The sequence below is a fragment of the Trichomycterus rosablanca genome, chromosome 14 (assembly GCF_030014385.1).
Source record: "Trichomycterus rosablanca isolate fTriRos1 chromosome 14, fTriRos1.hap1, whole genome shotgun sequence".
NCBI classification, from domain to species: Eukaryota; Metazoa; Chordata; class Actinopteri; order Siluriformes; family Trichomycteridae; genus Trichomycterus; species Trichomycterus rosablanca.
In genome coordinates, this window is record NC_086001.1 from 23,041,820 (window position 1) to 23,054,324 (window position 12,505).

Genomic DNA, 12,505 nt, shown 5'->3' on the forward strand with positions numbered 1-12,505 from the left:
ATGCGCTTCAGTGTATTGATATTCAGCTTTACAGAGCAAGTGACTGAATCACACTGACCTTATTCTGATGATTTGCTTACTGATGATCACCTGAAAAACTGCTTGAGCATCAGCGGCTCACCAAAGGTTCTATACATAGAAAAAATAAACATTGTTTTTTTATAAAAGAAAATAAAACATTTTCATTTATATAATATGCTCTACATGACATGATTGCTCTTTATTTAAACTCATTTTTAGGGTATCTGAAACACAGGGTGGGCCATAAGTTTCCATACATATGCTTTTTTTTTTTTCTAAATTTAGTTTTTATATTTCAGATACCCTAAAAAATGCGTTTGAATAAAGAGCAACGAATTAAAATGTTTTCAAAGCGATGGCAGCCATGTAGAGCATATTATATAAATAAAAATGTTTTTTATAAAAATATATATATTTTTCCTATGTATGGAAACGTATGACCCACCCTGTAGATTAGCGGTGCTTTAGGTGGGCTGAGGCGTAGTCATGGTAACAAAAACTAAACAGTGGCCACATGTCATGTCAGTCCCGCTGTGCTGTGTGTATGAGCAGCGCTGTACTGTACCAGCGTGTACTGTGTGTATGAGCAGCGCTGTACCAGCGTGTACTGTGTGTGTGATCGAGCGCTCCTGATCTAGACTCTCTGTTAGAATGAATACTGACACACCTGAAAACACGGTTTGTTTATGGTCCACCGTAAAAAAAAATGCCGATGTTAGAACATTGGTTCCGCACTATATTTCAGTCGGACGCGCCCCACACTTTGAGAAACGCTGACTTATGTTAATGCTTTTTCATTGTGAATCCACTATGATGGTTTACATTGTGCATTTGTGTTTGAATACACTGCTGCAGGGTTTACAGTGTTCAGTATTTGTTTTGATGTGAAACTGGTTTATGGGAACTAAGTTTATGGTAAAGTTTGTGCACGTTCTTCAAGTTTTACAAAGCAAACTGACTAAAGCAATTTAATACAACATTTCTGACTCTGCCTTTATGAATTTTTACATTTATTTTATTAGTATATTTGTATTAATAGATGTACACTTAACATTTCTATGATACATTTGAATGGAGTTAATTTTTATAAAGCAAGTTAACTATGGTACCATGGACTTGACTATGGTACCATGAACGTAATGCAATTGCTTCAGAGTTACAAAATATCTTTAAATTATGGCAATAAAAATGTAGCTGGCATTACAATTTGTGACATGATAAAACTTGATATCAATAACTTGATTTTAAAGTAATGAGAAATAATATCTTGCATCAACATGATTAATTTAAATAGTTTAATAATGCATGTATCTTACTCTAAATAAGGGGCTCATCTGTGAAAAATGGTGGTGCCTACAAGTGATACAAGAGATTATGACAAGCTACATCTTTGTACTCGGTTGAAACTGAGCATTAAACTAAGAAAGCTTCAATATCACATGAGGGAATTAACAAGATTGACAAAATGGATCATTTAATATTTTATTTTACAATCAAATCCTCTTCAAGTAGTAAACATTATTTAAAAAAAAAAAAAACTATACAAACAAAAGAGCAGCTATACACCTTTTCGAAATCCCAGATGCCTTACTAAGCTCACTACTGAGGCATCTTAATATTTCAACGTTATTTTTACTCAAGAACGAGTGAGAATCGGAAGCGTCCTTAGTGATGAAGGCAATCCCAGAATTCATTGCGGCATCTCCTCTCTCACAGAAAAATAAACATGGCTGACGGTGCAGACAGGAAGTTATTTTCAAACGTAAATAAATAATTATTGATTTTTAACGAGTGTTTTTATTTGCAAGTTTGGGCTTGTCAGCAAATGTAACAGTTATCTGTACACAAATCCAGATGTTATATTGACATGTTAGCGCTGTTCCACCTCATTCCATTAGTTTTAATGGCAAAATGCTAATTGCTAAATGCGAAACCCGATGGAATCGCTAAGTAGCGCATCCGAATAACCTGCCTTATAAGTCGAAGACTTATTAGAATCCTCTCTACTGAGGCAGCTGCCTGTGTAGGTAGTAAGACAGCGAGGCAGCTCACTAGGTTTTCGAACACACTGGTAGATATTATATGGAAAATGAGAACGGTGTGAATTTTCATTTTGTGTCAAGCAGCAAAAAAGTTGTAGCATGACGTATTTGATTTAATTCGCATGAAGTGACATCGCACGTCCTGCGATGTGACTATTGCGCCTGCACACATCGCGATGACGATGCTGAAACGATATATCGTGCAGCCCTATTTGATTCTCATCCAGTTCTTGATGCTTACATTTAGGTCATGAGTTCGATCCTCTCACTGGGCAAGAGCTTTGATGTGCCAGTTTAGTTACTGTGCCTAATATAAGCCTTTGATGTACCAGTTTAGTTACTGTGCCTAATATAAGCCTTTGATGTACCAGTTTAGTTACTGTGCCTAATATAAGCCTTTGATGTACCAGTTTAGTTACTGTGCCTAATATAAGCCTTTGATGTACCAGTTTAGTTACTGTGCCTAATATAAGCCTTTGATGTACCAGTTTAGTTACTGTGCCTAATATAAGCCTTTGATGTACCAGTTTAGTTACTGTGCCTAATATAAGCCTTTGATGTACCAGTTTAGTTACTGTGCCTAATATAAGCCTTTGATGTACCAGTTTAGTTACTGTGCCTAATATAAGCCTTTGATGTACCAGTTTAGTTACTGTGCCTAATCTAAGCCTTTGATGTACCAGTTTAGTTACTGTGCCTAATATAAGCCTTTGATGTACCAGTTTAGTTACTGTGCCTAATATAAGCCTTTGATGTACCAGTTTAGTTACTGTGCCTAATATAAGCCTTTGATGTACCAGTTTAGTTACTGTGCCTAATATAAGCCTTTGATGTACCAGTTTAGTTACTGTGCCTAATATAAGCCTTTGATGTACCAGTTTAGTTACTGTGCCTAATCTAAGCCTTTGATGTACCAGTTTAGTTACTGTGCCTAATATAAGCCTTTGATGTACCAGTTTAGTTACTGTGCCTAATATAAGCCTTTGATGTACCAGTTTAGTTACTGTGCCTAATATAAGCCTTTGATGTACCAGTTTAGTTACTGTGCCTAATATAAGCCTTTGATGTACCAGTTTAGTTACTGTGCCTAATCTAAGCCTTTGATGTACCAGTTTAGTTACTGTGCCTAATATAAGCCTTTGATGTACCAGTTTAGTTACTGTGCCTAATATAAGCCTTTGATGTACCAGTTTAGTTACTGTGCCTAATATAAGCCTTTGATGTACCAGTTTAGTTACTGTGCCTAATATAAGCCTTTGATGTACCAGTTTAGTTACTGTGCCTAATCTAAGCCTTTGATGTACCAGTTTAGTTACTGTGCCTAATATAAGCCTTTGATGTACCAGTTTAGTTACTGTGCCTAATATAAGCCTTTGATGTACCAGTTTAGTTACTGTGCCTAATATAAGCCTTTGATGTACCAGTTTAGTTACTGTGCCTAATACACTGTAAGCCCGGACTTTATATTTATATTTATATTTATATTATATTTATTCATTTTTAGTACAACATACATAAATTATTTAAGTTTTTTTGCTCTACTATAAAATGCAGAGTACATTGTACTAATTTGAGTACACATTTAAATGTGCTAAAAGATTTAAGTTTACTAAACCAAAAAAATTACTTTTCTATCAGATTAACTTAAAAAAGTTAAGTTAAGGTAATAAAACAGAAAAACGCCACCATTTACATGTAAGTCCGCCTTTTTTCAGCTTGCTGTTGGTGAATCAGGCAGCCATTTGTTTTAACTTTTGAAACCTGTTGTTGCAAATTACTTTTTACTTTTCATTGAAGGCTTTTTACAAAAGTAAACTTGTCTTCCTGAAATGTCTTTTGTGAAGTGGAACCTTTGTTAAACTAAGTGGACAAACATTTTCTTCCTCATTATGCTATTTTTGAGTAGCATGTACACCAGTCTGATGGGGCTTTTTCATCTTCAGTCTAATTTTGGTAAGTGTTGTACTTTACTTAACAATTTTGTTTAAAATAAATGATCTTAATGTTGACACTAAATAAATAATCAAACAGCGCTGCTTTATTTGCCGTATTTAGGCTACATGCTAGCATGTTAGCATGCTAGCCTTTATACGAAGCAAAGAGTGTGCTGGCCTGCTTTATTTTAATCCTTAAATTAATGCTATTAATGTTGATTTTAATACTTCTGTTTCTTGTTTCTTTGTGTTGTTTTACAGGTTCATGGTTACTGTGAGGAGCTGTTTGTGTTTCATCAGAACTTTATATACAGTTTGTACAGTTTTTAAGATGTCTTCTTGACATGTTGTATTTTAAGTAAATACTTCTAGTGAAAGTGAAATAAAGAAAAATAATTTTATAATTGTGTCTGTTTCTCTATAAACATTTGTAATTCATATTTAAAATGTAATTAACATGAAAACTAAGAAAAAATCTATAGTTTTTTCCATTGAGCTCAAGATATTAAGTAGAATTATTGGGAAAAGCAGTTGGTATAACAAAAAAAAGAAAGTTTAATCAACTTGCCTTTTAGGTGTAATAACTTAATGTTTTAAGTTATGCTAACTCAAGTTTTCATTATACATTACTTAACTTTTTTAAGGCAACCGGTTTCCTCAAATTTTTTAAGTAGATTGAACTTATCCGGGCTTACAGTGTATAAGCCTTTGATGTACCAGTTTAGTTACTGTGCCTAATATAAGCCTTTGATGTACCAGTTTAGTTACTGTGCCTAATATAAGCCTTTGATGTACCAGTTTAGTTACTGTGCCTAATATAAGCCTTTGATGTACCAGTTTAGTTACTGTGCCTAATCTAAGCCTTTGATGTACCAGTTTAGTTACTGTGCCTAATATAAGCCTTTGATGTACCAGTTTAGTTACTGTGCCTAATCTAAGCCTTTGATGTACCAGTTTAGTTACTGTGCCTAATCTAAGCCTTTGATGTACCAGTTTAGTTACTGTGCCTAATCTAAGCCTTTGATGTACCAGTTTAGTTACTAGGGGTGTAACGATACACTCTGCTCACGATTTGATTCGATTCATGATACTGAGTTCACGATTCAATTTTCTCACGATTTTTTTTTAAGTGTAAACAGTGCAAAACAATGCACATTTTCTTGTACATTTAAAAAAAAAAAAAATAAACTTCAGTCCCTTGCAATTAAAGGTAATTACCAAGAACAGAGTACTTTACTGTAACCTAACAGGTTTACCAAATTTAAGTTACTTATTGCCATCTTAAATTGAAAATCAAAGTAATCAAACAAGCTCATTGAGCTGAGCTGAGTCTTTAAACAAATTTTCTTTGTTGCTTGAACTAATGTATTAACAAATTACATGTAAAATGAATTAGTAATGTAAAAAAAAAACATTGTATCAAATGTTTATTATTTAAAATACAAAAACAAAGACCCATCTCAATTAGACCAAAAGGTCTGATTGTGTATATTACTTGTAAATTTGCATCTAGAGTGAAAGAACACATCAACAAAGCATCACTCAACAAAATATAAATAAAAATGTGCAAAAGGAAAAGCAGCATCCAGGTGACGGTATTTGTAAGTATTTAGTGAAGATTAGCATTCAGAAAAACCAAGGAGCTCATCTTTGAGGGGTTGATCCTGTTTCTCCTTTCTGTTATGATCTGCCCTGTTTTGGAAAAGATTCTCTCTGAGGGGACAGATGTTGCTACAATACACAGTGACATGTATAAGATGTGGGTCTCAGTGGGTCTGAACTTCTCTGTTAAAGTGGTTCCTCGTGTCCAAACTTTACTGTTTCCTGTCACTCATTTTCCTCACCTTTCCAGCGTGTAATGTCTGGCTACGTAAAGCGCAATGTAAAACTTCATCAAGTGCTCTCTGTCTTTCTCTCTCTTTCACTCCCTCCTGTTCATGTGCACGCTGTCCGTGTGTGTGTGTGTGTGTGTGTGTGTGTATGTATGTAACCCCGCCCCTCCTGCTCAGTGTAAACACACAAACGTCACCACGCATCTTGACCAATCACGTGCGGCTTTAACGGAAAAAAAAACAGGTAGTGAACATACACTTACAGACAGAAGGGTGTGAGTTTGATTCTCATCCAGTTTTTGATGCTTACATTTAGGTCATGAGTTTGATCCTCTCACTGGGCAAGACCTTTGAGGGACCAGTTTAGTTGCTGAGCTTAATCTAAGCCCAACACTGTAAATTGAACAATTAGAGAGCCTTCTTACAGTCAGAAGGGTGTGAGTTTGATTCTCATCCAGTTCTTGATGCTTACATTTAGGTCGTGAGTTCAAGGCAAGGCCTTTGAGGGACCAGTTGAGTTACTGTGCCTAATCTAAGCCCAGTTAGCCGACTGGTTTAATGTCATTTAGTGACTTTCATCAGCACTGTAAATAGAACAGGTGGTGAACATACACTTACAGTCAGAAGTCAGAGTTTGATTCTCATCCAGTTTTTGATGCTTAGATTTAGATTCTGCTTTTCAATATTATATTCAATTTAATATTATATTCAGATGTCTCCACATGTCTTTGTCAGCCTCGTTAGCGCAGTCGGTAGCGCGTCAGTCTCATAATCTGAAGGTCGTGAGTTCGATCCTTACACGGGGCAAGGCCTTTGATGTACCAGTTTAGTTACTGTGCCTAATCTAAGCCCAGTCAGCAGACTGGTTTCATGTCATTTAGTGACTTTCATCAGCACTGTAAATAGAACAGGTGGTGAACATACACTTAGTCAGAAGGGCGTGAGTTTGATTCCATTTTTTTATGATTAGATTTATATTCTGCATTTCAATATTTAAATTTATTATCTAAACTACAACTACAAAAACTGCCAGATTCAGTCTAGACATGTTGCTGTGAGCCTCGTTAGCGCAGTAGGTAGCACGTCAGTCTCATAATCTGGAGGTCGTGAGTTCTATCCTCACACGGGGCAAGGCCTTTTGGAGACCAGTTTAGTTACTGTGCCTAATCTAAGCCCAGTTAGCAGACTGATTTCATGTCATTTAGTGACTTTTACCAGCACTGTAAATAGAACAGGTAGTGAACATACACTTACAGTCAGAAGGGTGTGAGTTTGATTCTCATCTTGTTCTTGATGCTTACATTTAGATTCTGCTTTTCAATATTGTGCCTAAACTTCAGCCAATGAAATGGTCGGATTCAGATGTCTCCACATGTCTTTGTCAGCCTCGTTAGCGCAGTAGGTAGCGCGTCAGTCTCATAATCTGAAGGTCGTGAGTTCGATCCTCACACGGGGCAAGTCCTTTGAGGGACCAGTTTAGTTGCAGACTGGTTTTATGTCATTTAGTGACTTTCATCAGCACTGTAAATAGAACAGGTGGTGAACATACACTTACAGTCAGAAGGGTGTGAGTTTGATTCAATTTTTTTATGCTTAGATTTAGATTCTGCATTTCAATATTTAAATTTATTATCTAAACTACAACTACAAAAACTGCCAGATTCAGTCTAAACACGTTGCTGTCAGCCACCAAATTCAGTATTTCAGAAAATTAGAATATTACTTAAGACCAATACAAAAAAAGGATTTTTAGAAATGTTGGCCAACTGAAAAGTATGAACATGAAAAGTATGAGCATGTACAGAACTCAATACTTAGTTGGGGCTCCTTTTGCCTGGATTACTGCAGCAATGCGGCGTGGCATGGAGTCCATCAGTCTGTGGCACTGCGTCCATCAGTCTGTGGCACTGCTCAGGTGTTATGAGAGCCCAGGTTGCTCTGATAGTGGCCTTCAGCTCTTCTGAATTGTTGGGTCTGGCATATCGCATCTTCCTCTTCACAATACCCCATAGATTTTCTATGGGGTTAAGGTCAGGCAAGTTTGCTGGCCAATTAAGAACAGGGATACCATGGTCCTTAAACCAGGTACTGGTAGCTTTGGCACTGTGTGCAGGTGCCAAGTCCTGTTGGAAAATGAAATCTGCATCTCCATAAAGTTGGTCAGCAGCAGGAAGCATGAAGTGCTCTAAAACTTCCTGGTAGACGGCTGCGTTGACCTTGGACCTCAGAAAACACAGTGGACCAACACCAGCAGATGACATGGCACTCCAAACCATCACTAACTGTGGAAACTTTACACTGGACCTCAAGCAACGTGGATTCTGTGCCTCTCTTCCTCCAGACTCTGGGACCTTGATTTCCAAAGGTAATGCAACATTTACTTTCATCAGAGAACATACTGTAACTTTGGACCACTCAGCAGTCCTTTTTGTCTTTAGCCCAGGCGAGACGCTTCTGACACTGTCTCTTGTTCAAGAGTGGCTTGACACAAGGAATGCGACAGCTGAAACCCATGTCTTGCATACGTCTGTGTGTGGTGGTTCTTGAAGCACTGACTCCAGCTGCAGTCCACTCTTTGTGAATCTCCCCCACATTTTTGAATGGGTTTTGTTTCACAATCCTCTCCAGGGTGTGGTTATCCCTATTGCTTGTACACTTTTTTCTACCACATCTTTTCCTTCCCGTCACCTCTCTATTAATGTGCTTGGACACAGAGCTCTGTGAACAGCCAGCCTCTTTAGCAATGACCTTTTGTGTCTTGCCCTCCTTGTGCAAGGTGTAAATGGTCGTCTTTTGGACAACTGTCAAGTCAGCAGTCTTCCCCATGATTGTGTAGCCTACAGAACTAGACTGAGAGACCATGTAAAGGTCTTTGCAGGTGTTTTGAGTTAATTAGGTTCAATATTGAACCTGGTCACAATATTCTAATTTTCTGAGATACTGAATTTGGGGTTTTCATTAGTTGTCAGTTATAATCATCAACATTAAAAGAAATAAACATTTGAAATATATCAGTCTGTGTGTATTGAATGGATATAATATACAAGTTTCACTTTTTGAATGGAATTACTGAAATAAATCAACTTTTTCATTATATTCTAATTTTATGACCAGCACCAGTACATGACTACAGAGTTCTGATGCACATAAAGTGTAGCAGAAACAAAAGTGTGTTACAATCTATGTATAGAGCAATCTAAAAAGTTAGAAATTCAGACTTCTTTTATGAAAAAAGTGTATTTGTTTGTATACAGACCGCTATTTTAAGATCAATACAATGAAATTAACAAATCAAATTGTTATCAAGTGCCACCCATATTGTTATGAAGAACAATTACTCTAGTACTCATGCAAGGACGGATTAAGGATAGTCTGGGCCCCTGGGCAAAGAGTTGTAAATTCAAATTTATCATGGTTTTGAGCATTTTACTAGGACATTTTTCTTTTTCTGTTATGAATGATTTGTATTGTATCAATTCATCTGCCAGGCTCATGTTCAGATCTGAAGGATATGCTGCAGCGAGTGAGTTAGCCTTTAAAGTGAGCTCACTGTTAGACATATTGTCAGGCATGAAAAGAACATCAAATAGCTCAGTTAAGTGTGTGTATGCATTCAAACGGTGGTTGAGACAGGACACAAGTTTGTCAATGACAACATTGAAAGTTTCGATCCGAAACTTGTCCTTTCCGTTAAATGCTACACCTGGCTCTGCACTATCATCAGACATAATTTTGCGCTTCTTTGTACACTGGAGGTCATGCCTGTACTCTTGGGAGACAGCAGTGGTGACATTTAAAGCTGCCCCTTCAAACACCTCAAAGTTATCTCTCTGTGCTGCCAGCAAGTTGTGTAGCTGTACATATGTCAATATCATGCTTCTGCAGCTGCAGGCTTGTGGCTTGGAACCTCTGTAGTATTGTGTCCCAGAAGTATGCCATGAAGGCCATCTCCAACGTGTCCAATTTGTCACAGAGTGCAGAGGCTTCACTTCGAGTTACACATTTCTCCTCCATATCTTTAGACATATCATTCAATGCCTCTCTCAGTTGTGCATAATATTTCCAAAGAGCCTTAGTTGACTCAGCTCGTGCGCTCCATCGAGTACCTGACAGTGATTTCAGTGTGAGTTTGATATCAGTATCACGGAAAACCTTTCCCCACCTGTGTGTAGATGATGCACAAAATGTGTACATTGCCTGTACAAAGTCAAAAAAACGTCCAGCTTCTGGGCTACTGTCAACTGCATTGACACCAACTAAATTCAGTGAATGTGCTGCACAGGGCACATAACAAATCAAAGGGTTTCTTTGTTTAAGATGAGCTTGGACTCCATTGTACTTTCCCGACATGTTACTTGCATTATCATATGACTGGCCCCTACAGTTGGATAAGTCTAGGCCCAGATTCTCCACCATAGCAATGACACACTCTTAATTCAGATAAAACTGAGGTTTTACTTGTTGGCTCTAAAGCTGCAAGAGACAAGTTGTCTAACCTGGTGCTAAACTTAAACACGTTATCTGTTACTCCCAGCCCAGATGTAAAAAACTTAGGTGTCACAATAGATTCAGATCTCTCATTTGATACACACGTTAATAATATTACTAGAGTTGCTTTCTATCATTTGCGTAACATTTCTAAAATAAGAAATATACTATCTGTTAATGACGCCGAAAAACTGATCCATGCGTTTATAACTTCTCGGTTAGATTATTGTAATGCTCTTCTAACTGGATGCTCTGGTAGATCCTTAAACAAACTCCAGTTAGTTCAAAATGCAGCAGCTCGAGTGCTAACTAGAACTAAAAAAAATTATCATATTACTCCTGTTCTATCATCTCTACTGGCTACCAGTTAAATTCTGCATTGATTACAAAATACTTTTACTAACCTATAAAGCGCTACATGGTCTGGCTCCACAGTATCTGAGTGAACTTATTAATCACTACAACCCAGCGCGTCCACTTCGTTCACAAGATGCAGGGTTACTTATAGTTCCTAAAATTAAAAAGACCACAGCTGGTGGAAGAGCATTTTCTTACAAAGCTCCACAACTTTGGAATAATCTTCCTGCCTCTGTTCGGGATTCATACACAGTCTCAATGTTTAAGTCTAGACTGAAAACATATTTATTTTCTCAGGCTTTTGATTAGTATAGACAAAGGCACAGAGCTTGGGGGTTCTTGGTCATAGAAACTTGTGGTGATCAGGGATGTTGGGTTGCTGTCGTTCTGCCTCTCTTGTCCGATCACTCAGGTTTGGGTAGGAGAGGTGGGCGCTGATGTCCTGTGAAAGCCTTCATGACCTTGTTACCTGCTTGCTCTCCCTTTTAGTTATGCTGTAATATTTAGGGCTGCCGGAGTCTAAAACTCTCTGTAAAACTGTTTTACTCAACTAGCATTGTACATTATTAACTACATTCTTTGTTGTTTTACTCCAAAGGCATTCTGATGGAAACCTGTTTACCCGCCGAGGTTAAGGCTTAAAAGTCGAGACTGCACCAAGAATGACAAGAAATCACTACAGACTTTATTGAAGACTAGAGCGAATAATAACTCTATTATCTATTTATTTATTTATCTATTTATAACTTTTAGATCATTTAATTCTATCTATGTATGCTTTGTGTAAATCGTGTATTTATTTAAAGTATCCTCCAGGCCACCCAAGAAGGATGGGCCCTGCTGAGTCTGGTTCCTCTCAAAGTTTCTTCCTGTGATTTTCAGGGAGTTTTTCCTTGCCACAGTCGCCCTCGGCTTGCTCAACAGGGGTTTTTGTATCTGGTTGGTCCTGGATTATGTAAAGTTGCTTTGAGACAATGTCTATTGTAAAAAGTGCTATATAAATAAAGTTGACTTGACTTGACTAAAATAAAACACAGGGCGCATTCACAAAAATAAAGCTTAATGTGGATTTATGTACTAAAAGAACGACACAGGAACTCTGAGTTTATCCAAATTATTACTGGGCATAAATGCTCTCCACCACTCAAATTCTTAGTCGTTGTTTAAGTACAATACGTCACGCTAAATTTTGTTCCCGTTAATCGTTGTTTCTACAACCTGTGTCGCTTTTATCACGTCATATCAATGAGTAGAGCTGCGTCCGAAATCGCATACTTCCATACTCAATAGTATGCGAAATGAGGACGCGAGAGCGGTTAGTATGTCCGAATACATATTATACACAAAGAGGTGCGCGAGAAGTACCCGGATGACCTACTTATTGGGCAGCCATGTTTGAGAATGCAAGCGATGCACACTTGCGGTCTGCTAATGTATCCCATAATGCAACTGGAGCTGCGTAGGCATTCGAAGCGGAATAAGAAACAAGAAAGATAGCGAGTCCTCTGTTTACAAGTGTAAGTAAGATAAATAAAATAATTTTTTTTAAAGACAAATAAATAACAAAAAGACGATAAATATCCAAAATATTGGCGAGTGGGGTTTGTAATGAGTCTGTAACTATGGTGATATTACGTCATCACGTCATCACTTGACGTTGGTAAGATGGCGAATGTAGTACGTAGCGGTGTTGTGTGCATACTGCATACTTCTGTACTGAAAGTATGTACCTTTTTACCGGCCGAGTAGTGCATACATCCTCCAATCTAGTACGTACTCTGTAAGTATGCGATTTCAGACGCAGTTTAGGTCTCATTCACTATTTTGCTGC

General features: G+C 37.5%; 3 non-coding genes across 3 annotated transcripts; all 3 read left to right on the top strand.

The window, feature by feature from the left end:
* The first annotated feature begins 6,563 nt into the window (after positions 1–6,563).
* trnam-cau (transfer RNA methionine (anticodon CAU)) lies at positions 6,564–6,636 on the top strand. Its single transcript has one exon. It is a non-coding gene; the product is annotated as a tRNA-Met (tRNA).
* Positions 6,637–6,887: 251 nt separating this feature from the next.
* On the top strand, positions 6,888–6,960 carry trnam-cau (transfer RNA methionine (anticodon CAU)). The gene has a single exon. It is a non-coding gene; the product is annotated as a tRNA-Met (tRNA).
* Positions 6,961–7,213: 253 nt separating this feature from the next.
* On the top strand, positions 7,214–7,286 carry trnam-cau (transfer RNA methionine (anticodon CAU)). Its single transcript has one exon. It is a non-coding gene; the product is annotated as a tRNA-Met (tRNA).
* Positions 7,287–12,505: the final 5,219 nt, after the last annotated feature.